Here is a 21616-nt window from a genome sequence, read left to right as displayed (position 1 = left end):
GGGGAAAAAAAAAAAGGAAGAAAAACAGGGATTAGGAAGAGCTAGTTTTATTACTTTCATAAAGCCTCATGAGGCTACTTCAGGTTGGAGAGCTTTCAAATGCTTTTCTGTAGCTCTTATGGACTGTAGCAACCAGTTGGAGATGCAGAGCGATGATGAAGGGTGAGGTGCTGGGATTTTTCCCACCTATTGGCTCAGGATGAGGTAACTCACCCCACTAAGAACAACATTGGCTTTTCTAGGTGGCCTCTGTCAAGCGCGACTGCAGCTCTCCCTTGTACCTCACGCTGAGTTTTATGTCCAAAGAATTAAAACGGTGAGCCTGACTCATTCCTCCAAGCTGGCATCCGCCACCAGGTCTGGGGAGAACAAAACCCCATCAGTCTCGGTGCCGGGTGCTGATAGCAAGGTAGCGCCGACCACCTCAGCCCCGCTGACGAAACCTCATGTTTTCTCATTGCTGTTGTGTTTCTATTACCGCCCCCCCCAGTCTCATTCCCCTTTCACAGCTCTGTTTTTAAATGACTCCTTCTTTGATGAAGAGAGAGACTCCTGTTCGCTGCCTTGACAGGCCCCATGAGTTTTACTAAGTCATTCACGAGTGTCACTTACCCCATGTGGGTGGCCTTGAAGCAGGCAACCAGCAACACCAGGCAATGTGCATTAGGCAATGGGCTTCATAATCCCCCTTTTTCCTTCATCTCCTTCCCTCTCTGCCACTCTGGGCCCCTTCTGCTGGCCCAAGCCCTAACAAAATTAATGTGTTTCTTTGGACCATACCTCTCGGCACAGTAACCGCATTCTCTTGCTCTCTCATTTCATCTGCATCTCTCTTCTGGCTGCAGTTATAATCCGGTGGGTAGGAATGGGAGAGACTGTGGCTTTGAATTCTTTGGCTCATTTACCCTACTGCCTGGAAACCTCTTGCCAGCGCATCTCATGTCTGTCTTTCATGCTGTAAAATGACAGCCCCAAAGGCTGGCGCTCTGCTCAGCCAAAGGAGGAAGGCAGCACATGAATCAGCATCTCTGTAAGATCCTCTGAGAAAGGAGATACCACACACGTCCTCGGTCATGGCTCACAGTAACAGTTTGTTATCTCTGGCCCAATTCACTTTGTGGCAACTGGCTCCTGAAAGCCACAGTCATTTCCAATTGCAATGGTCTTTCTCTCAAAGGGTGTCTTCTCTGATTAAGAGTCTATGCAGACCCTCAAATCATTTCATTAAGGCAGGAAACAGGATGGTTTGGAGAGAGAGAGGGGAAGGAGAGGGAAAACCAACAAAGTCCAATTTAAAAAAAAGATATAATGATGCCTCTTCTGGTGGGCTGGTAGAAAATGACAAACTTGGCCTTACACATGCCTCACACCTCAGCTACCTTATCCAGGCATTGTTTATCAGGACTCACTGATGAAAACAACGTGTTAGCTCTTTAGAGCAGAGACAGGCTTCTTATATAGATATCCACACCAAACACAAGCACTCTAAGTACTGTCATAATACAGGTAGAGTAATTAAGAGAAGCTCCCTGGCCTTGTATGTCAGGGAGGAACTCTGGTGAGATTTATCCTACCTGAAGGAAAGCACGCAGCTCCCCTTAGGAGAAACTAGCATGTCTGCTGGGCTGGATGCATCATTGCACCAGTGAGAGACACAGAGAGGGAGCTGGTGAGAAGGTAGAAGGAAAGACTGCTGGCTGCATAGCTCAACTCACAGGAAGGATCAGCTTCATCAGACTGTGTTTCATCCTTAGACCTCAGGTGTCTCCATGTCAGTTCATAACCCAGGTTCCCATTTCATTCAATACAGAGGAATAAGCATTTTAAGGATTGATTCACCTGACCCATGGTGAGCAAAGACTTTAAGATTAGATGAGTTGCTTCTTAGACTACATTGATTTTGCTGGTTAGATTCTCAATGAAGACCACATATGCTTAGGTGACTAGCTCTGACTGAAATGTGTACTTTATGGCAGGCATCTCTGTTTAGTCAGTAATCATATTCGGGAATCACAAAAGTGATATTAACCAGGCTGGAGTGTAAGAAAAATTCACAATGTGGTATAAGGTACCAAGAAAATCATAGATTCATAGAATCATAGGATGGTTTGGGTTGGAAGGGACCTTAATGATCATGTAGTTCCAAACCCCCTGCCATGGGCAGGGACACCTTCCACTAGACCAGGTTGCTCAAAGACCCATCCAACCTGGCCTTGAACACTTCCAGGGATGGGGCATCCACAACCTCTCTGGGCAACCTGTGCCAGTGCCTCACCACCCTCACAGTGAAGAACTTCTTCCTTACATCTAATCTAATCTACTCTCTTTCAGTTTTAAACTGTTATCCTTTGTCCTATCACCACACTCCCTGAACTGTGTAAGAATTGTAAGAATTATCTTTTGTGTGCATCCTCTCACTAAATCAGTATCCCTCTTTCCCTGTGCAATGGACACAGACCCTAAGTTTACAGGACTCTGTCACACTGATCATGATTCATGTCTTTCCTCTCCTGAAACAGTAATGCACAGGTTTTGTGTTTGCACATTTAGCTAAGGCATGAGCGATGAGAAAGCAATGCAGAAGGCTAAGGTGAACCCAGACCTTTCTTGTAGGAAAATGGGATCGGGCTGTGAGGAAGTAAGAATGAATATGAATTACTCCCATTCTGGGGTCCCTTTTCTATCCATCAGCAGAAATCTCCACCTTCTGATGTTAACATGGAGCATATTCTCAGGTCGTGCACTGTATTAATAATGAAAAAGTGGATATTTTAAGGAGTTCTTAATGCTTTGCCTGCACCAGTCATTTTTCTCATCTTGTGCTGATCAAAACTGCTCCATAATTCTTCATATTTCATAGCTGCTTAGCAGGTGTCCAAGTTTACGGCATTGCTGAAACATCCAATCACTACAGTCTCTCTAAGACTAATTTAGAATAATATGAAAATAATTTAATCAGCTTCAACATGCCAGGAAACCAATACCCTGTCAGAGGGTGAAATCCATGCTGCCAGCTGTCAAGAGGCTCTGGATTTAGAATATAGTAAAACTTTTACAAACAAACCCTGGAGCCAAATTCCTCCCATCATTAGTTTTTTCAAGGAAGCAACCAGTAGTCAACTCTGAGGCACAGATTTATTGAGAAGAGGTATAAAACAGATAAATAAATTAATAAATCCCATTCATTTATTAGCCCAGTAATATTATGGACACAATGCCCTGGAGAACTTAAAATGGAGAATTTGGTATATTCCACATCCAGAGACTAGAGGACATTAATAATCCATCAGCACTATTATGTTCTAAGCAAAAGACATGGGGCAGGATTGACTCCTTTTTCTGGGGAGCAATCAAACACAGGTACATATTATCACACTGCTCTACAACTTCCAGTCACTACGCTAGGTGCTCTTTACGTGCATGGGAGATGTAGTCTCATCCCATGAATCCTCCCATGAACAGCTAAAACTGATCAGACACAGAAGAAAGGAATACTACGTTCATCTAAGAAATAAGAGAAGAGGCAGAAAGAAATTAGATGAGTTGACTAAGGGACTGGATGAGATTAGATAAAATTACTAAAGTCATACAGTACACCTACACATCTACTGTCTGAACCCATACTCCCTAAGTCTGAATATCAGCGTGTCCTTCCCTGTAAAGGCCGAGATGGCCATCATTCCTTTTGGTGGTAGAGGAGCTGTGGAATTAGGAAAAAAAGGCTCTGGAGGTCTTTTCTTGAAATCATGGTATGTTTTGGAGACATGTCGTTATAGCAAAGGCAAGGGTCCTTAATAGTCCATCATCCTTGAAAAAGATTTGGAATTGGATTCTCTTGGTAATAAGATTAAAGATATTTCATGGAAAAAAACCTTTTACATTTTTCTAAGTGCTGTGTGTATATATATATTATAAACAAGTATATACACATATATTCCTTCTTTTGGAATATGTAAGTGTAATTCCCTCAGTCTTCCCTCATGGGCCATGGTAGCTGGACTTTCTTGCTGCTTTCCTCTGAACTCTGTATAGTTGGTACAGCTCTTCTTGAAATGCAGTGGCCAACACTGAATTCAGTAGTTGTCTGAGACCTTTGCACCCTGCCCTCCTTTTCTCCTAAGTAAAACTTACTTAACTAGTGCTCAGCAAGGTTTTATATGCTTCATTGATATAGGTCCTATGACCCCTATGACCTCTACATGCTTTAACAAGACCAACAATCTCATTTGCAGTGGTTTGATTATATTCATTTATATCTGTGCGTACAACCATTTTATGTTCTTGTGTTTAATCTGATCAGAAAAAAACATTTATGGCTCCTTAGGAGTAGTTTCAGTCTATACAATGCCTCAAAACTAAGCCTAATGATTTCATGTCCTCAAAAGTAATCCCATTCTCAAGTGGTTTGATCACTCAGAACCTTGTGAGACATGACCCCGACAACCAAATCAATTAACTGTGTAACTGTGTAATTATACATGTGTAAAACTCACTGAAAACTGGGATTTAAGTGCCTGCATAAGGGCAACCATGTGTTTATGCGCTTGCTAAATGAGGCCTTTAGTTCAATTCAGAACCCATAAGAGGAAAAGCTTTTCCCATCCATGGCTAATGTAGGCATCAACGCGTATGTGTGAATGAGGAGGTGCATATCTCTGTGCACAGTACCAAGGAGAGGGGAAATGAGTACTCATTTCACTTGTCACCTCCACCACATTAAATATTAATATCCGTTTCACTCTCTTTTCCACTGAGGTAGAACTTACCTCTGGATTCCTTTACCACCACTTTATTATTTTCTTTAACTTTCAATACGCTGTTAACAATGATTTGCTGATGGCGCTCTCACAAAGAATGAAATAAAATAAAATCAACTTCCAGGAAAGGAGGTTGAAAATTATTATTATTATTTTTTCCCAGTGAAAAATTGTACTCTACTTTTTTCCAAGTAACTTCATCTCCTCTTGTCTTTCATGGGCTCTCAAATACCTTAGTATACAGTCCTGAATATATTTTTATGCATTTTGCGGTGGCTAAGGAAATTCTGAATGTGTTGCATGTGTGCGCCAAAGCACACTATTGTTCTGGAATAGCTGATACAAGTGGGTAAAAGTTAAAGAGAAGATAATATTATATAGATCTAGAGGGCAGGCTTGGAGTACTGGCTGTCAAGATTGTTATAAACTTTTTAAAAATTTTTCTTTATCTTTAAACTCTTGGGATTAAATTTTCTGAATCTTGTTTCTTTTTCCCTTTCCTTCTCCTTCTTCCCCCTTCCCTTCCCTTCCCATTGTGGCTGGCTATGATTATCACCAGGACTAAGAATTAGTGATAAAAACCTGGAGCTAACAGGTACAGAGACAGGGATGAGGATTGTCCTGGGGCAGAAGAACAGGCAGGATAATCTCCATCCGCTGAAAACCACAGCTCTCCCATGGTGTCCTCTGTACCTCCAGTACCTCTGTGACCTGCTGAGAAAGGGTGACCCTCCCTGAACTAGGAATGAGAGCCCCGCTCTCCAGGAATTCTTCTGTTATGCTGCAAATCCCAGGAAGATCTGTGTGGGTGCCCATACGAGGCAACATGCCCAAATTTATTATTTATTTCCCCCCTTTTTTTAATGATTAAGAGAAAATGTATCGGGAGGGCACTAAAAGGACAATAGTATGGTTGCAAAATCAAGTTCTTCAGTGTTAGAAACTGACCTTTTATATCAGCCCCTTCAAATATATACCTGATGCAGGCTTTTATTTCATGACGTAGTGCTGGTTTTCCCATGGCACCCTTCCCTCAGTGAGAACAGTAGATGCAAATTCTACAGCTGAAGGGGAGCAATTAGTACATGAGGTTGCCAGCTTTACAGCCCTTGCCTCGTTTGTTGCAGAATTTGAGAGGCATTTCCATAAATTAAACCCTGCCTTCAGGACTATACTCTGCCTCTTCTACAGCTGCTGGATGATTCAGGCAAAGTTGCTTGGTACGAACTTCACACAAGTGGTCACTCATGGATTTTTTTGTGTGTTGTGACTTGAGTTTCTGAGGTCTGATAGGCAGAAGGAGCACAGACGTGGTTCAGATGATCTCCCTCAAGTCCCTGACACCCTTAGTTTGCAGCGTCTTAATGAAATACTGAGCACTCCCAACTGCAACCAAAATCAAGGGAAACTTCTTCAAATAAATAAATAATGTGGGATTTGTCTGCCTTAGCCCGTCTGGAGGGTAATTCATCTTATCCCAAGATAGTCATGCAAGACATATTAGATGAAGCCCCTCTGAATGTGCTTGTTTCTCCCCACTGACTATGAGAAAATGAGTAGCTCAGAGAAAGAAATTACTTTTAGACAGGTATAGTTGAATGAGATTAATACGGTATAAATGCTTAAACCCTTGCCAAAGCAGGCACTCAGAGCTCCGCCCGGACACCAAAATAACTGGATACTTTTCATGTTAATCTATTTATCAGGTTCCTATTAGTAAAATAAGGATAACATTCCCATCTCAGATGGATATTCTGAAGATGATTAACATTGGAAAACCACTCAGGAATGCCAAAAAAAGCCCAGGAGGAAACAAACAGTTCTGTCTTTAGAGCAGCCTTTGAACTATGGGTAGAAAACACATCCTGGAAGCAACTACTGCACAATAAAGCTAAAATTGTATAACGAATTGCTGCTGGGTATGGTTCTCACCATGGGAGGTTCCCATTTAAATATATTAGGCTACCATATAACTAAGTTGTAAGATAACATGTAATAAAAGGGAGAAAGGTAAGGTTTCACAGGCAACTTTTATTTTGGCTTATTTTAATTACTGAGAAATTCACTTTGCAACTGCAGTCCCATTGATACTTTTTCATATAGATTTGTGTGCATGTGTTGTTCTATGTGTGCAATATATAACAATGTATTAATATATACATGAACAGAGAAGCAAAAAAATATTCTGATCTCTTTCACCTTCTGGACACTTTTCCTTCTTTCCAGGGAATAAAATGCTAAAAGTATCCCATTTTCCAAAATGAGTAAAATAAAGCAAAAAAGATGTTATAAATTCAGCTGTGGTTAGACATCTCCAAAAGAACAACTTCAAATACTATTAGTAAAAGAGGATTGGTATATCTCAAAGTTCTCAATCATTTCTGAAAAGGCTTAGCATTGTCAGTGTAGAGATTTGTGATTCTGAAGTGCCTCATTTTATATTTTTGTATTTTTTTATATATATATAGATACTGTTAGTAAGTTCAGGTTCATATACATAAGGCCTGGAATTCCAAAGTGAATGTGAATAACCCCCTCTCCCAAATACTAGGAATAAAGACCTGTAATAAACTAGAGAATTAATAGCAAGTGCACTTATTGCCATGGAAACATAGCCTAAACAAATATTAGGAGGTTCTGATTCCCAGAATTCACACATGCCAATACAATTATTCTGCAGAGTTACCCATAGCCCCAGTGATCCTATGCGTGCAATGTGCCTATACAACATTGATATTCTTCTCCGTATGTGTGGTGTGAACCCTCTCCTGCTTTTCAATCTCTGCTGAGGTAATATCAACTGGAGTATTAATAATAGCATTCATCTAAATTTGGAGTTGAAGGGACAGGGGAGAAGACTGGGTGGGAACAGGGCGATTTCAGTTTGTTTTGTTCTGTTTCTATGCTCATACGCGTATTTGTCTCAGACTGCCTAGATGTTGCCATAGTGACCTTTGATAAATCCATGTTATGGATGCTGTGAAATATAAAGCCATGCCACATTTCAGGGAGTGTAAGTTCATGGAATAAAGCAGGGGGCTGGGATCTTCAAAGGTATATTGGTCAGATTTAACACCCTCATCCATTCTAATAAATGCTTTTATCTTAATTAAAAAATGTATGCCTACTAGCCTAGAAATTCGTTCTGCTTTTGAGAAGTTTATATGAGAAAATTCATAAAGTGTCCAAAGCAGTCAGCTGCATTTGATCAGCCTATATCATTTCCATTTATTTAATATGGGTAAAAAAGCCACCTTTCCCTCACTGTTACCATGCTTTGTGAGTGTTTCTTAATTCAGGGGAGAAAAGAACAGATTCAGATCATTGCTTCCAATGCACCAGCATTCACTAGTGAAACCAAAAGAAACTTTCTGCTGTGTACCTAAGGCATATGACAACACCTTTAAGGTCTCTACCTCCATCTGGAAGACACCAGTCATGCTCATCTATATCTTGGAAGGCAGAGACTTCACTTGCTTACAGGTGGCCACTTAAAAATTGGACATTTAATTCAAGCTAGGGAGAAACGAACTATGAACAGAAATGGGTACTTTGAGAGATGAATTATTCTACTTTATGTCTTAGGCATCCAATCCAGGACTCAACATTTAAGTTTTAAATGGTAAACATTAAGTGAGGTAAACCCCAAACTAAGTGCATCTATAGTGGTTGTTAGCATTAGGAATGAACACCTCATCGTATCCCTAAAAAGCGGCTGAGATCCATCATTCCACTGTCAGTCTGTGATAAAGGCAGGACCCAACTGAAGCTTTTGAAAATCTCTGGGTCTCTGTTGCAAAGACTTAAAAGCCCGCATTCATCCTGCCTGTTTTTTTAGGAAAGTCACTGAAGCACCTTTCTGAAGAGCTTTCTTGTCCCACACTCTCTATAATCAGTGCAGAGAAACTGCCACTTTGGAGGACGGTTTATCCCAGCAATCATAAACCACTACCCAAAGATGGGGTGAATGTTCCACATGTCTTTACAGAGCTGAAAGGCAGAGCCCTGGTGATTAACTTAGATTGAGTGCTGAGGGTAGAATTAATCTCCCTTAAGCATAGTCATTTAAAATGTAAGCCCCTGCTTTAAGCCAGGTTTCCTGCTTTTATCAGTGAAAGGTTACTTGAGAGGACATCTCATGCCATCTATTTTAGACAATTATCTAACGATGAATGAATCCAACTGAGGGGTCTGTGACAACAGAGGAAATCTTGGGTGATGATCTCCCTACCAAAGGCTAGCACTAGTATCATTTTCTTCTCCTTCCTTATATTATTAACTATGTCCATTGAAGGACAAAACCTCTAATGTTTCCAAGATACAGCACGACCTCCATCCAGGAAACATTCACAAACTGCAGCTGTAGCAACCTCCTTCCACTCCAGCACCACGTACCTCCACTTATTGGTTCATTTCTGATACTTTCCAACTTTCTTTAACACCTGCACATTATCTGTCATGGACCTGCTACTCTAATTACTACGATGACTGCACGAGCAGAGCTGCTCAGACAGCCACTCAGCCTTTTTGAGGGCTCTCCAGTTTTCCTGTCCTCTGCCTGGCGCTGCAACAGCTTTCTCATAAATCATTGGATCCAGCAATGTCCAGCTGCGCATACTACAGTTCCCAGTGGCTATATGACTACGGGTCACATCACAGCTGAAACTTTCACACCTCTCATTGTGTTGTTTTCGAAGCCTACCAGACTTCCATCGAATTTATGATGAGGTGGTCTTCACGTCAATTAACTTGCGCTGTCTAAAAGTTAAGCAATTAGACCACGCAATTAGACCAGGCTCCCTGTAGAGTCAATGAAGAGAACAAAGCACCTGAGTGGCAGATTTAAGGGACGGCTGGATAGCCCAGATGATTTGCCCTCCAGCAGACACCGCCAAAAGGTAATTCATCCCATCCCTTAGTGTCTGAGATAGAGAGCATTTCCTGCAGCTGTTGCTTATCCCTCTGTTGACTAGAGATAAAGATTAAACTACCAGCACAAGCAAGACACTTTTTTTTTTTTTTTTTTTTGACTGCTAGAATTATAGAATTATAGAATGGTTTGGGACTTTTAAAAATCATCTAGTCCAACCCCTCTGTCATGGACAGGGACATCTGTTGCTAGATAAGGTTGCTCAAAGTCCTCTCCAACTTGACCTTGAACACTTCCAATGATGGTGCATCCACAACTTCTCCGGGCAACCTGTTCCAGTCTCTCACCACCTTCATCATAAAATAATTCTTCTTTATGTTCAATCTAAACTTACCCTCTCTCAGTTTAAAACTGTTGACCCTTGTTCTTTCACTACAGGCCTTGGCAAAAAGTCTCTTCCCATCTTTCTTATAAGCCCCTTTTATATATTGAAAGGCCATAATAAGGTGTCCCCAGAGCCTTCTCTTCTCCAGGCTGAACAACCCCAACTCTCTCAGCCTGTCCTCACAGGAGAGGTGTTCCAGCCCTCTGACCACCTTCGTGGCCCTCCTCTGGACTCGATCCAACAGGTCCATGGTTTTTTTTGTACTGGGGACCCCAGAGCTGGATGCAGTACTGCAGGTGGGGTCTCACAAGAGCAGAATACAGAGGAAGAATCCCCTCCCTCGACATGCTGGCCACACTACTTCTTATGCAGCCCAAGATACGATCGGCTTTCTGGGCTGCAAGTGCACACTGGCGGCTCGTGTCCAAGATTGACTCCATTTTTGATACCCACCTTAAGCATTATGGGTGCTGTAGCATCTTAAGGTCAAGAAAGTGCAGAGCAGATCAGAATTCCATTACCTCAGGCTTTCAGAGCTTGTCATCCTGTAGGTCCAGCAATGGGGAGATGTTATTACATCAAAGATAAGCTGAAAGCATAGTATTCACTCTTCACCAAGGCTTTACAATGACACCAGGCTAAGCCAATGCAGGATCCTACCATTATCAACTTAAGTGGACTATATGTGATTTCCATGCTGCTCTCTCTTTGTAGTCTTTTTCTCTGCCATATTCTCTTACCTATATCTGAAGAACATGACATATATGACACCAGGTTGTGTGTACATGTACATGTGACTGTGCAATGCTTCCAAAAATTGCTTTAATGTGTGGGACAATTTTAATCAAATTTCTGAGAATAGTAGGACATTCCGTTAAGTTCATAGATATTTAACAAGAACAAATGGTCAAATGGAGGACAGAGGTCCTATCAGGGTCATTCCTTACCAGATGCCAGATAAACAGTTAAGAGCAAGAGATATCTTGTACACCTCAAATGCAAAAAATCTTCACCCGTAGCTTACTTGTTCTCCATCGTATAGAAATTAGGCTTTACTACCATGCTGGTGACAAGTCAGAGGACTAAGGATGAGATGGAAATGAATACCAGTGTGATTGGAAGAATTCAGAAAAGATCTGTAAGTATGAGCCAAAGCCTGGAAATCTTACACTGCACTGAGAAACTAAGTAAGCTCCCACTGTTTAGTCAAACGTAGAGAAGATTAAGATGTGCCTGAGTCACTGTCTCTAAGTGCTTATACAGGACAACATTTTCTCTTAATGGAGAGCTTTTTAGTGTAACAGACTTTTAAAAAGGTTGGCATCTAGTTATGCCAGGCTGGAAAAAAAAAAACAAACCCAGCAACAAGTCCAAAAAACATAAGTTCCTTGCAGCAAAGATAACTACCAATTGAGATGACTAACAAGAGCAATCATGGGTTTCCCAATGGAAAAAGGATTTAAATAGAGATCAAATACTTTTCTATGAAAGAGTCTCCAGCTGAAGCAGCGTTAAGAGAAAGGTGCAGCAAACTCTGGGTCATTTTATCCTGTTTTGTGATTGCTGAGGTGTCAAAATAGATGATTGCAATGTTCTTTTCTCCCCTTAAAATCTGTGCTACCAGAAATAAAAAGCAGACTATTTTGTCTAGGTAGCACCAGGACACTAGGTGGCCCACAAACCACACACACACACACACACACACTCTCACACACGTATCAGTGTGCGTGCACATGCAGACACTCATCCTGAGCTGTTGTAGGACCCACTGTAAACCTTGGAGAACACATCTGTTAGAGCTCTGCGTGGTACTGCCAGGGATATTGCCCATTACACGATTTGTACATATTTAGGCTTAGCCAACCTAAGCTGATTGCAGGTACTTAAAATTGCTTTTGTGCCATGAGCACTTAACGCTAAACCTCTTTTAATTTGCACCGTGCTACTCAGAGAGATCATATCATTCTTCTGTTCAATGTAAATTCCCAATCTGGCAATCCTAGCCTGCTTGGGTATTTTTTTAATAATAATTAAAAAAAAGAATTTAATAAGGATTTGAGTTTCTTTATTGAGCTTTTATTGTCCAGTCTTGTAATTGAATCACTCTGCTGTGACAGCGCGACTGAGGCTGTTATTAGCAAATTCTATAAACAATGGACTTGATCCCTTTATGAAAAAGCATTGTAGGGGGAATAGTTAATCTGGGCTAAAAAAAATGAGGTTCTGGGAGGGGAAGGGGGGAAATACAATTGCAGATTCCAAATATTTAAAACTGTTTCTGCACTTTCTCATTCCAGCCCCCTCCTCCCTCCACTTCCCTTCTCCCAGCACCCGGCTGCTCAAATCCCTTTTTGTTCTTTGTGCCCTGCCTCTCTGAGGCAGAACTTGTTTGCAACATGATCACCAGGGAGGAAATTTTGTCTACAGAGCAAAGCCTCCTCCCTGAGAAGGCCATGTTGGTTCTGGTTTTCTAAGTAACTTCGGATTTTTGATGGCAAGCCACCACAGCTGGAAAACTGTACTCTTAACAGATACTGAAGAGAGGGAAGTAGTCTTCATCACACAGTGCTGGCATTTAATTTGAACATCTCCATTGAAATTCGTCGTTCTGGGCTCCCTTTGTAGTCAGTACAGTTCTAGTCAAAGATAGAGTATTGGGTGCAATTCATCCTATTCAAAAGTAGAAAACTAGACAAGTCAGCTGACATTCCCTAATCACATGGTGCTTAAGCATAGTTTCCACTGGCTATATAAGGTCCACAAACTAGCTCCTTAGCTGAGGTTGACATGGTAGTGGTATATATATACTTGAAATGAACATGGAATTTCTGTTGATACCAAGTTTTCCAACTGCTACTTTGTCTCCTTGGCCTTCTTTTTTTTATGCAAAAACTAAAGATGGGTGAATGATCATTTCTGTGGGAACAACAGCTAAGTGTTCTGATGGTCCAGGGCATAATCAAGGTACACAGGGTGTTAGACAAGTCCTTGGCTATAAAGTTGACATTGCCAACTTTGGAAAGGCTCTCTGTTTCATTGTCTGAGTTCTCTACTCAGCTCATAATTTCTCTAGGGCAAAGTCTGTTTCTTATTGTGCATTTGTATAAGTCACATCAGGAGCTGGATCTTGGCTGTGGTCACGTAGCACCACTGCTGTAGCAAACATTAATCATAATAATAAATAACTGATCAGGACTGTGATGATAGTGAGGTTAAAGAAATATTGGTTAATACGTTATCATAACAGTTCTAAATGTGAACTTTAACCCGGAGTCTGCAGAAATCAGTAGAAATGTTGTGGCATTTAGAGCAGCTTCCATTGACCTTGCATAACCAACACTAAGACCTTCATTTTTTTGCAGGCATCAAAGGTAAGGCTGGTTTCAGAACAGGACACCTAATAGGAGACACTTAATGTTCAGATATGGAAAAAAGGAGACATCTGTGTGAACAATAGGCATGAAAATCAGACAAAGAGGCAGAATTATGAAGAGCTTCATGAAGCTAGAAGATGAAGTTAAGAACACAGGCAGTTAGGTTTCTATATTGAGTAGGAAGAATCCCTTTGAGCAAACCATGGAAGCTGGAACAAGAAGTAATCAAATTTGGGGAAGGTGGAAGACTGGATGAGTGTTAAGAAGCTGGATGAGAGCTGAGGACGCAATGAAGGCTGGTAGAAAGGATTAGTTCTAGGGACAGATTTGAGGTTTCTGATGGAAAAAGAGTGGACAGTATTTGCATTTTTTCTTGATGCATTTCTTGTGATGTATCAAACAAGATAGGCCACTTGAAGGCAGAAGTGTCAAGGTATATAGAAAGTCTATGGTAGTTATGACAGAAGTATGGAAAGGAAAAGAAAATTTTTTCTATAAAAAATTGATAAAGCAAATAGCTTGGGTTTACCAATTTTAGCTTTATTTGAGTAAGGAATAAGGTTTGGGAAGGAATGACACAGGGGAAGGCATAGGATAAGAGGAGCAGAAGACGTGGTCATGGTGGAAATCAAGGAAGATTACAGACAAAAACGTATACAGTCTAAAGCCCAAACTTAGGCACAAACACCTCTAAGGACCGTGGATACCTATCAAGAAGTAACAAGCTGCAAACACTCTGCCTGGAAAAAGCTTGGGATCCCATAAAAAGCATCCACATCGGTACCCCTTACTCTCTCTGGCAGTGAGCACTTTCAATGATATTTGGCCATGGGAAAAGGGGAGAACAAGTTGCAGACTTCCACTACATAATTGGGGTTGGTGGAGGAGATGCAACTCCTCAGAGATGTAGAGCAGAAGGGTGAAAAGTCACAAGTTGCAGAAAGGGTAACTATGGTTGGATATAATGAAAAATTTGCTGAAAACTCAGTTGGACAAGGGCACAATCTGACTTTGGATATAGCCCTTTTTTTGAGCAAGAAGTTGGACTAGGGACCTCCAGAGGTCTTTTTTAGACTAGACATGTTTATGATTTCATGACATTATGAGAAACCAGTGAGACTTTCAAAGCCTCTAACCAAGCAGTTTTCAACTCTACATGATCAACTTCTAATTGATTTCTACTTTGTGCAAAGCCATTTGTTCACTGGGGTAAAAGGGTTTGTTGAAAGCATACCCATAGTGATTCGAATACACATATGTATATAGAGAGCTGAAAAGTAGATGGGAAAAATACAGTAAGAGTGAGTAACAAGTCTGTTGAACCCATGTATGGAGCCCTTAAGCAGGAATAAATTGAAAACTTCCACTGACACCAGAGCTTTTTGCTCTGAATTCGACTTGTATTTCAATGAGCTACTAATGACTGTATGGGGAAAAAATTGGCATCTCTCACTGGGATGAGCTATTAATGACTGTATGGAGAAAAACTGGCATCTCTCACTAGGATGAATTATCTGACTTGTAAGTCACCGTCACTATTTTGAACCGCAATATATATATTTGAACAATATATATATTTGAACAGACATGCCAGGCATTTTTCCTGTGCAATGTACAGAAAAAAATTAAGCCAATTATTTTAATGTGATGAAACTTAAAAGTTGATCTGGGTGTTTCTATGGTCACAGACCTCTGTTTATAACTTTGGTCTTCCCCCAGCAGTTAAAGAGGAGCCTGGTGACCAATAGGAAAGCAAGACCTCATTCTCCACATTCCATTAGCTTCATAATTCCACATTAAATGATGGGTTTAGTGCCATATGGTGAAGTCTGATATGAAGAAGAAAGGGAAAAACATTAATATATACACACACTCGTGCACACATGCATATGCACGCACACATATATGTATGTGTATGTGTGAAATGTATGTGTATGTGTGAAATATATGTGTATACATATATATTTTGCACATGATTAACCTGTCTGGTTTCCTTCAGGAAATGGCATATATTGATGAAGTGAAGCGAAAATTTTTAAACCTTTGCAATGATTCTTCATGCTGTTAAGATTTGCTTCAGTCTGGATTTGGGTTTGAGATTTTTATTTTAAATTTAACTGCATGGATAGCCTCACTGCAATTCTAATTTTCTGGAGTCAGCCTGGAAACCACAAAGCAGAATTCTTTCCAGGCGCTATGACTTTCAACACGTAACCTAAATAACAATACTGTTTTTACCTAATGGTCTAAACATCTTAAGTATTAAACGAGGGATAAATTTGTCATGAGGTCAAGAGTTAAGAACACTTAAATAAAAAAGTTTTGAGAATGTGCATGTGAAGGACAGCGGTAATATGATTTCCATACATCAATTTTCTTTTCAGATTACAATTGCACTAGCAAAAAGTCTCTGGGCTTATGTTATTACAGTTCCAAGTCTATCTTAAACCACAAACTAGAAGGGTCCTGGTATTCATCTGCTCAGCCTTCACCTGGTTCTTCTGACTAAATATGAAAAGACAAATTGAACTTTCTTCAGCAGAATAAGCCTGCTAAAAATTGCCACCTTATTACTGATATTACAGCAGTGCCAGGGAGCTCTCAACCATGATCCTAATGGTGCTGTCACACATTGCAAAAAAACCTTGTAAAAGACATGCTTTGCTACAGAGGCAGAAAAAGAGTGAGAAAAAGGAGATTTTCTTATTACAAGTAGGGAAACAAGGTGCAAAGCTGCTTTTCTCAGGGTGAGATAAAGCATCCTAAAACTGAATGCAGATCTTTGAATACTGGTTCAGTGAGAATCTGAACATTGGCTTACCAGCGTGGGTCAAATTAAAAGGCTGTATCTACAGCCCTGGTTCATTAGCATTTGTGATGTAAATTGATTGTTACTAGGGGTGAATTTTACTTTTCACATGAGTTCTGCTTACACTAAAACTGCTGATCTGTACAGGGAGCCAAAAGCTTTCTACTGAAGGAAGCACATCTTACAGACATGTCTAAAACTAACTCCGGGGTCATGTTTTTGGGGAGACTTCAGACTGGCACTCAGTCTGAAGGTACTAATCCAGATGTGAAGGGAGAAACTCAGTTTCAAACAACCTTTATTCCACTTTCCAGCACTGACCTTCTGCATAATTGCAGCCATGCCATGTCAGCTCTGAACCCACTCCGAGGTCTCAACACACCTTGACTGTAAATCTCTAATAATGGGGTGTGCTATGATTATCCAGAGTGCACTGATTTCAAGGGGCTGGTGATCCTGGCTGGAAACTCTATATGCTACCCCAATACAAGCAACTTCAGTTTGATCATATTAGGTCTTGGATATGAAAATGGGGACAGGCTGAGTCAGTAGTTGGCTGGGAGGTAGACCTTTCCCCTAACAGACCCAACCACTACCGCTCCGGGAAGTGGTGGTGGTAATACAGGAGGTGTTGCTTTTTCCAGTGCCTGTGTATGTGCTACTTTTTATTTTTCCCCTCAAGTTCCCTGTTATTGCCTGGACACATCAATGCTGAGGTCTCCACAGCTGGGAAGTCACTCAATGTTGAACTGCCCTGTAGCCCAGGCAGTCTGGTGGGAAGAAGGAATGAAGGATCATTTCCAAAGAAGGTCAAAGGACCACAATCAGTGCTCTCATTTTTTTTTTTTCCACAGGACAAGCAGTGCATTGACAATTACTCTGCTTTCTCCTGCAATGCCTCAGGTGATCCAAGGAGGGCGTATTGGAAGCAGAGGAGCTAATAAGGGATCTATCTCAGAGGAGAAATTTTTCAATTCATAATTTCACATGGATGTTTTTGAAGCTGCTCCCTTCGTGGGTTCCTTAGTAAAGAAATGCTTATATTGGTCTCTGAAAGACCAGACTCCAATGGTGCAGTCTCACTGAGACCTGACCTACTCCACACAGCTATTCAAGAAAGCATGACCATGTTGCGAGTTCTGCTGGTACTGGGAGGTTCATATCAATGCCATTGAGAGAGTGTAAGTGAGGAGAAATGAGAAAACATTTTTTTTAGGGGGAAAAAAGGCTGAAGTTACTTCTCTTTTGCAGGGAAGACAGATCAATATTTGCTGTTTTCCAAATCTCTCAGCATATCCTGAAAGAAATGTTTCTGCTTCAAAACACAAAGGATTTCCTGTGAACCAAATAAATTATATTTATTTTCACTGCCTCATGTGTTTCAGATAAAATATTGAAACAAAAAATTAGTCCCACTTGGACCTCCTACAATATTCTCAATTCATTGTTGCTAAATCTTTAATTTCTTTTAGAAGAGAAAGACATTTTTCATTGGAAACAAACTCTAAAAACATTTTCAAGCAGTGATAGCAGGAAGTGATGTAGAAAGTTCAATGAAGAACCATGAAGACAAGAACCATGGGAGCTGCATTGCTGCATTGCTGCATTATGGGACTTGGTTGATGGAGAGGAAGCCTCAAGAATGAGGTAGGAACATGAAGCTACTATGCTTTAAAACAATCAAAACCTTTGGACAGGCTTTGCCTGCAATACCAGGTGCTATCCTAGTTATGCAAAGCTTCTCTCGTCCTTTCATTTGGAACACTGTCTTGGTGGAGGAATTCTCTGGTTAAAGATGGAAATAGTGGAGGAACAAAGAAGAACCTCATGCAAGTATCTGCTGGAGAGCACAAGGACAGGAGGAGGGAATGGAAAAATTCCTGAAGTAGTGTGCAAAGTAAATTAAGCTAGAGGGGGGACTTTAATTAATCAAATGGTTTTGAATAGCAAAAGCAGCCAAACATATGCAAAACCTCTTCTGTGGGAAGAGAGGGATCAGCCAGAAAAGGAATGGATCTGATTTTGAAAGCTTAGGGATTTTTTTCTGCCTGACCTATACAATCTGCCTTGGCTAATAAGTATCTATATGATCAAGCCAGAAGGAGACAAGATGTCAACTGTCAAAGACTGACAGATTCATATATCTCAGGAAAATGACAGCTTAACCAGAAGATGACTGGGATGACCATCCAGAGGAGAAGGTTTCTTGGCATTTTTTTCTAACTAAGCAGAGAATAAGAGATGTGGAAGCAGCAATCACAGTATGCTTAAATTCAACACCACAGAGGAAGTGTTCACAAAGCATAGCAAAGCAAAGGAGTCAGTTTGCAGGATGCCCAGCTTTCTAAACTGCTGTGAATCACGCCATGTGAGGCTTCCCTCAAGGGCCTGTTCTTGTTCTTATTGAAGATAGTGACAGACAACAATTGATGTTAATGGGAGCATAATTTGCTTTATAAGTCAAAGACATTGGAAGAAAAATCTTTCACTCACCTAAAGTGAACGATCCTAAAGACTCTTCTCATAGAGCATGTAATGAACGTCATAGGACTTTCTTCAGTCATAGATGTGTGGTCTGAACTGGTCACATAGGCTTCCTGGACAATCAGTGGAAAGAAACACAACTCCAAAGCATGCTTCATTTTAAGTTATGATAGATATCTACTGGAAGTTGGGAAGATTCATCTTCTGGAGGTGCTTATCTCTCTATTGACTATCCAGGGAGCCTAAACAACAAACTTGGCATGGATTTTGACCATTTTTTGGTGGTCAGAAGTAGATCATATGAACCAGCTTTCAAAAAAGGAGTACAAGAAATGGTCATTGCAGGTCTCTGAATAAAGCTGCTAAAATATTCTATTGACAAGTTCAGTAACAAATCAAGAATTTAGAGTAGTTCTGCTCACTTGCCTTTCCCCAAAACTCAACATTTTTTTTCTGAGAAACACAAAAACGAGATAGTATTTTTCGTCAACTTGATGAACTCTACCAGCAGATCTCCAGCCAAAACTATTCATAATCTAGTAAAGAAATGTTTCAGTCTCTGTACTAAAAAAAAATTGTATTTTGAACCAAATCATCTATGACAGTCACATTTAGGCCCAAAACACAAAAATTAAATCTGTACTGAAAACAGAAGGAGGAAAGCAATAGAGGAAAAACAGTCAGGAAAAAATAACCATTATATAGGGAAAAGCTGTCATGAATGTCTCAGCAGGTATGGTAGCTCAACCAGCAGTTATTTTACTTGCTACAGGAGTGCCTGGTTGAGTATCTCCAGGCTGTGCTAATCCTGGAGGTCAGAAAACAGCGATGCACTGAGACTTTCAGGTGTTAGCATCTGTGAGTCTCTGAAAATAGGTTCATAGGTCAAGGATTGGAGAAGGGAACGTGACGATCTTTCTCTGAGGCCCATGCTTCTTAATGAGTTAAAACTAGGGCTTACGGCTGAGGGACCAGAAGGAAAAAAAATGAAGGCCAGGAGGTCTGTGATGGTTCTGTGGGAGGTTCAGGGGAACAGAGGAGCGCAGCCCAGGTCACTTACAAGAAGGACTGGAAGGAGGCCCACGTAACTTCAGAGGTGGAATGAAAAAGTCTGGAAGTGCTGTTATTTGAGACAGGGAAGAGGAATGGCATAGGTAGTGTCAGTTCAGTTGGGGAAGGTGGAAACTGCAACAACATAATGGAAAAATCTCATCTGCGACATCTGAGAAGGTAATTTTTCATTTCCAACTTCCTCTTTGCATTGTCACAACTGAACTAGGACATAAATAACCGTATATGGCTGGAACACCCTGAGTGTTTGGGGATACCTGACTGGTTAGAACATTGTAGGTTTAATCTGAATGGCACCAAAGACCCAGTTGAAGAACATGACCTTTGAGTTTGACTTGGCAGAACAAAGACTCTATCAGTGTTCCTGGAAATAAAATTTAATTAAATTGCAGTTCTAATCTAAAAAACCACTGTGCTGTGAACATGCAGTTTTATGGCTCTGAGGTCAGCATCTCTCAATGGCTCCAGAGAAAAATGTGTTTGAGCTATCACGTAGCTACACAAGACATCTGTTTCAGCAGATTTACTCTGTCATTTTATGGGTGAATACCATCATTAAAGAGCCTGTAAAGAAATTACATTGACATTAAAGTGGATTCTCACCTAACTCTATCCATCTAAGAGTTAGATGTCTATTCAAAGCCAATGATCTGCAATTCTCTAGTCAATGGAAAGACTGGGATGTCCAGAGGAAGGCTTATCCCATATATCTTGGGTTCAGATTAATACTTTTTAGCCTTTTCCACTGAATACATATGTGATGCAGAGAGCTATGTTGGTTAGACATCTGAATTTTAAATTAACGTAGTTAGGTGAAATAATAAATCCATTTCAGGGCAACGTAAATCCCTTTTTCTTAAACATTGAAAGTTTTTTAGGTTGCATTTTCAGGTGTCCCTGATCAAAAGTACTTTATATATAATGAAGATAAATAATCCTGATGAAGATAAATAATCTTATGTAATTGCAAGGGAACTGAGACTTTAGGTAAAATTCCACATGTCACAACACAAACAGTAAATGTATCCATGGTGATGACGCTGTTGCACAGAACTTACTAAACGCTTCTGTTGCTGTGTGAGGAAAAGACAGACTCAGTCTTTATGAAGATTCACGTAGTGACTATAGAATCCTGTTACTGGATGCTGGATGTAGTTAAATTCATCAGCTATAAAGTTGTCCACATAACCACAAGCTGACACATTTTCAACTGTCAGGTTTTACCAAGCTTTTTCCCCACAAATGACTAATTTTGAAAACATTTTCATTTTTGCCCTAAGGTACATTGTAAATCAATTCTTTCCATTTATTCTTACTCACTGAAACTGGATGTAAGCTCCTATGCCCATTTCATCACAGATTCCTGAACAGACTTTGAAGGAAAACAGCTTAGTTTCTCTGAGACTGCTGAGAGTCAGAGTCAACAGTGTACAGGAAAAAGCTCTAGAACACATTAAAATTTTGGACATGACATCTTCAAGGTTGACCCGTATGCTCTGTAAACACTGGGTTTATGGGTTCATTTCATCACTAACAAACACTTCCCTTCAGCTTCATCCCAAACTTCCAAGCCATGATAGAAGATAATGCATCCTTTGACTCCCAGACACAGACTACCTGGGAAGGAGGTGTCACCTGGATCTCATGTAAACATAAGCATCATGCAAAACAACATTCAGTCACAATGTAAGTAAATGGAGGCTGCACAGATCACGTCTTGTGAATTAAAGGGCACATATGGTGCTGGGTAGTGCTAGTAAGTGAAGGATCTATCTCCCCACTACCCTCTCCAGTCACCTCAGGTAAAACGTGAGCCAAGATATGAAGTTTGGAAAAAATATTTTCTTTATACCAAATGCAATGGAG

The sequence above is a fragment of the Harpia harpyja genome, chromosome 1 (assembly GCF_026419915.1).
Source record: "Harpia harpyja isolate bHarHar1 chromosome 1, bHarHar1 primary haplotype, whole genome shotgun sequence".
In the NCBI taxonomy this organism is placed as follows: domain Eukaryota; kingdom Metazoa; phylum Chordata; class Aves; order Accipitriformes; family Accipitridae; genus Harpia; species Harpia harpyja.
This window is presented reverse-complemented; position numbering follows the sequence as displayed.